The sequence below is a fragment of the Alligator sinensis genome, unplaced genomic scaffold (assembly GCF_000455745.1).
Source record: "Alligator sinensis unplaced genomic scaffold, ASM45574v1 scaffold309_2, whole genome shotgun sequence".
In the NCBI taxonomy this organism is placed as follows: Eukaryota; Metazoa; Chordata; order Crocodylia; family Alligatoridae; genus Alligator; species Alligator sinensis.
In genome coordinates this window covers 609,876-614,805 of record NW_005842231.1, presented here as the reverse complement: position 1 = coordinate 614,805, position 4,930 = coordinate 609,876, and the positions used below count along the sequence as shown (strand labels likewise).

Genomic DNA, 4,930 nt, shown 5'->3' with positions numbered 1-4,930 from the left:
GTCTGGAACAGGCTCCCAAGGGAGGTGGTGCTCTCCCCTACCCTGGGGGTCTTCAAGAGGAGGTTAGATAAGCATCTAGATGGGGTCATCTAGACCTAGCACTCTTTCCTGCTTATGCAGGGGGTCGGATTCGATGATCTATTGAGGTCCCTTCCGACCCTAACATCTATGAATCTATATGTATATATATAATCTCCCAAATGTGACTCTAAACTTAAGCATGTTGTGTGATTTTATCAAATTTAGCAGCACAGTCTAGTCTATTTTCTGAGTGCTTCGATTTTACTGATTATAAATCCATGATGTAGTATGTACATTAGCTCTTCTCCCAAGACTCTCAATACCAGACTCAACACTAAAGATTAGCTATGCAGTGCTACAAATAGTCATTCAAAAATTGATTAAAAATAGGTAAGAGAACTGAACACTGACCCTTCAATGTATTACTATTGCAAGATGACAGTTACATGGGGTTCTTTGTATTTTCAATGGAGCAAATCCTAAACATCTCCTTGATTGCCCTTTCTTTTGCTACCTTTCTAGGATTTGGAGCATTGGATGTAAACAAAAGAAAGACACAGGTAGATTTTTCGTCACCATTATATTTGTTATTTCTGTGCTTTATCTTTTCTTCCCCTATTCTCCATCTAGCTGACATTTTTTTTCCAGCTTTGTCTTTTGCAAGAGAAGCAGCAAGAGCAACTTAGCAGTATCACCTGAGTGGTACTTTGGGTAGCATTGCTGGTTGGGTGCAAAATAGGAAGATGCAACAGAGCAGACAGACTTTGATGGCTTGAACACAGATACAGAAATGCTATCAGCCTTTACACCAGTATTACAATGGAACAGACACATGTTGTAATTATTTGCATTGGTGGAACTCCCTTGAATCCAGCACAGACTTACTCTGGGAAAAATCAGAGGTAGAATTGCACAGCTTCTAGTTAAACTGGTGTAAGTATTAGTTATTTGCAGCTTATCTCAGGGTAACCATTTGCATATGATGAATAGGCTGTCATTGCTTGCTACCCTGCCAGCCAGTAATAAGGCATAATACTGTATTTCCTCATATATAACATGCACCTTTTCCCCCCAAAATTGTCCTCCAAAAATCTGGATGCATGTTTTAAGTGTGGAACCTATTTTATTCACTAGAAAAGGAGCAGTAACTGGTACTGTATATGCCATGTAGCTGCCAAGATAGCTGCTGCTTGTGTCTGCTCAGCAAACCGAAGGGGTGAAAGCTTGCACTAACTTTCTCACAGCTGTAGCTACTGGCTGAACACTGTAGCTTGTGGCCGAAGCAGGAAGTGAGCTGCTGGTAGTATCTTGATGAGGCTCATGATGTGGAAACAACACTTTATTTATAGGAACTTATATGAAGAACTACTTCCAGTAAAGAAATAATAATCTCGCTACTGCCCTTTGCAAGGGTAGCTCAGCCTTGTAGAAAGCCCTCCTGAAAAAAGAATATCCAGGAAGTTTGGCATTGTAGGAAACAGTCTGTCATACCAGGAAGCAGGAGCATAACTAGGATGGGTTGAAAGGGGCACCAACTGTGAGGGGGGACTGCAATCACCCCCTGCAAGTCTTTGCCACACCAGGGACAGCCCTGTGCCATCCCTGCCTAGCACCAAGCAGTGTACCTAGGAGGTAGTGGGGGGGGTGAGTAGAGCAAGCAGAATGGTGTTCTGCAACAGAGAACCCCGAACCCCTTTTATTCTAGTAGTGCAGAGGGAGATTGTAGGCAGCATTATGCCTGTTGCTTGCTAGCGAAACTGCCAGCAAACAAGTGCAGCTTAGCAGAGAAAATCAGCACAACTAAATGAGATGCAGGACCTAGCCTTCAGACTGCAGGCAGGAGACCCATGGGCTGTTGATTAGAGTTAGCAACACTGGAGCCGGGTCGGGTGATGGAAGGCAGTGGCATACTGACAGTCCCCGGAGCCCAGGGGCCAACACCTGCATTTGTGGCCCCCCCCCCAGGATGATCCGAGCAGGGTGTGGGGCCGAGGCAAATCAGTCTGTGCAGGGCCCCACCTCCCGCCCCCTGGCAAGCCCACAGGGGAATTACCAGCGCTGCACACTGCCTGCAGGGGGAGAGGCACCAGCTGGAATTTCTGGCCGGAACAGCAGAACAAGCCCACAACCCGCCAGCCGGGCGGGCCACACAACGAACGCGGGAGGAGTCCCAGCCTCTCCACCTGGTGCTCTCTCCCCCAAGACCGATGCCCAGGGGCATGGCCCCCCCCACTCCCCACCTCCACCCCCCCGTTGGTATGCCACTGCTGGAAGGGGGAGGAGAAAAGGAGCATGTATAGTTTGATACTGGGACTAGAGGCACAGAGTGATCCAGATCCCCACAACAAGGAGCTCTACAGGGTGCAGTATATAGGGAGATAAATAAGGTGTTTGTAGTGTTTACTGTGAGGTTCATAGTGGCTTAAAGGGAAGGAGAAAGCTATGAAGAGGTGCTCTAGTGAGGGCACTGTCACAGAGGATGCCAGTGAAGCACCATGCTTTTTGGGACTATGATCTAAGGGCCCAGCATGGTGAGGTGGGACTGAGGATCCAGGGCAGAGAGGGACAGAATGTCAGAAGCCAGAGACGCATTTGGCCATCTTGAGGTGCAGGATCAGGGCCTGGCACATGCAGCCCAGGCTATAGCCCAGAGTGCCAAGACAGGGACTAGTTCCTGGATAAGGGCCCAGAGGGGTGCCCTGAAGGGCAGCATGTCTAAGACAGGCAAGAGTAAGAGCCTCAAGGGGTAGGTGCTTGTCATTAAGTGGTACAGGTGAGAACACAAGGACATATTGGGGTAGCCTGAGCAGCAGAATAGGTGTAGTGGGGCCACCCGTGGTGCCATGGCACCTCTAGAGGTAGACCTCCACTCTCCCTGGGAGCCTTTGCCAGAGAAGACATAGCCCTGTGCCCAATGTGCATGTATAGGAAAGAGGGACTGAATGGGACACCAGGGTTGCCTCCCAGGGAGCCTGACCATGGGGCTGTTGCTGCCTGAGGGGAGATGCTGCTGCTATGGCAGTGGCGGCAGTCACAGCAGTATCCTAAGAAGGTAATCCTTCCCTTCTCCTCACCCATGTCCCCTGTCCCCCAGTCTACAGTGGTTAGCATACTCCTGCACCCATTTCTTGGGTAGCCAATAAACTTGGTATGCTTCTGCCAGGAAGTTCCAGATGTCACATTTCCTGGACACTTTGGGCGCGTCCAGATGCGCATGAATCCATGTTTGATTCCCAGAGGACAAGTAGTGGCAGTGCACCTTGCGCCACTGCTTCTTGTCTTTGGGGAACACCTGCACCAAAGTGCACAGCAAGTTAACTCAGGTGGGGTAGGGGAGGCTGAGGCCAGCACTGTGCTGGCCCCAGCAGCCTTACCTGGGGACCTGGGGGTCTCCCGGGGCTGCAGCCATGGCATTTCTGTTGCACCAGGGTGGGTGGGCCGGCTCCGCTTTTTAGCAGCGCGTGCTGGCTGAGCATGCACTGCTCTGGGTTTTTTTCCCGTGGGTTTTTTTGACCCCTGAATATCCAGGAGCTGAAAAATCCCATGGGAAAAAACCCAGTGTAGCGCACGCTCGGGTAGCACACCCTTGCAGTGTGGAGAACACCAGACTGTGCAGTATGTGGCGCTGCAAACTGTGCAGTATGTGGATGCGCCCTCTATGCTTCTAGGACTTACTCTTTCACACAGTCAGCCATGACTCTGGAAAAATCTTTTTTATTTCCTACATTCTACCATTCAAAAACAAGGTTTGTTTTATTGGGGGTGTGTTATATGCAAGAAAATATAGTAATTGCAGACTAAAGCAGGCAGCTATGCATAGCTGTTTGGCTATCCACTCTGGATCCTGGTGTGCAAAACCAATGTGAATTATACTGTGGTAAATGTGTTGCATGTCCTCATGCTGAGTGGCAATCATGGTAAGTACATACCTGCCATGCAAAAAGCCTTGAGAGAGAATTATGGGAGGTATTTCTTTTCCAGACATACTTGGGTATGCTGCCTCTACAGACTTCCAGCTTCCAACATACTATGGACTCTACTTGGCAAAACTTAAAACACAAAAGGAAGCTATAACAGAATACAGAAGATCTATTAAAAAAAGTGTTCTGCTTTACCTGCCACTTGAATAGGAATATTAGAAAAGCTTCAGCATAATTTTGAGGTCTCGTAATACCTTATAGTTTTACCCATTCTGTTTTTCCCATAATCACTAAAGTAACCCTGCTTTCCATGCAAGCTTTATGGGTTAAAATGGCACAGAGCACAAGGTTAATGTTTTATAAAGTATATTAAACAATTTATTGAACAAGTTTTTCCTTCTATCTTCTCTATTTAGAGAATTAGCATCAAAATGAAAACATACCTTCATCTTCCCAACCACTGTTTGTACTCCCTTCTCTTTCAATGTTTTCTTGTAATACTGTATGGTCTGTTGGCAAGTCATCTTCTGGCACACTAGCATCGCAATCTGCTGCATCTGTTACACTTTCTTCTTCCACAATATGCAATTTGTCTTCGTCATCTGAATCTGAATTTGCTTCTACCACATTATTGTAATTGGTAACTGCACAGAGACAAAAAGCAAAACACAACTGAACAAAAACACTCTTATGTTAAACAGTACCGAGCGTAGTTCTATGATTTGTTTAAAGGTGTTACTACAGTAAACCCAACATGTTTAGGAAGACAATACTGTTGATTAGCAGTTATTGAGAACCTTTCTCTTTAAAGGCAAAATGATGTGATCACACTATATAAGACAAAAAAGAAACTTAGGGGGCAGCTTTCAAAGGAAATGTTACATTTTCCCCCATCACTAAGTACCCAGAAAGAGGGAGGCTTTTTCCTCAGACTGAACAAAAAAACCAACCAAACAATGGTCCCCCCTTCTCCCCCCCCAGGCACATTA

At 46.8% G+C, this 4,930-nt stretch overlaps 1 protein-coding gene across 1 annotated transcript in view; it reads right to left on the bottom strand.

Annotated features, from left to right (window-relative positions):
• The window catches only part of ZEB1 (zinc finger E-box binding homeobox 1), a 63,531-nt gene extending 58,946 nt beyond the window's left edge, over window positions 1–4,585 (bottom strand). The window contains exon 1 of the mRNA XM_025208481.1: window positions 4,385–4,585. The gene's annotated coding sequence lies outside the window, so the exon portion shown is untranslated. The remainder of the gene's footprint in view (window positions 1–4,384) is intronic.
• Window positions 4,586–4,930: the final 345 nt, after the last annotated feature.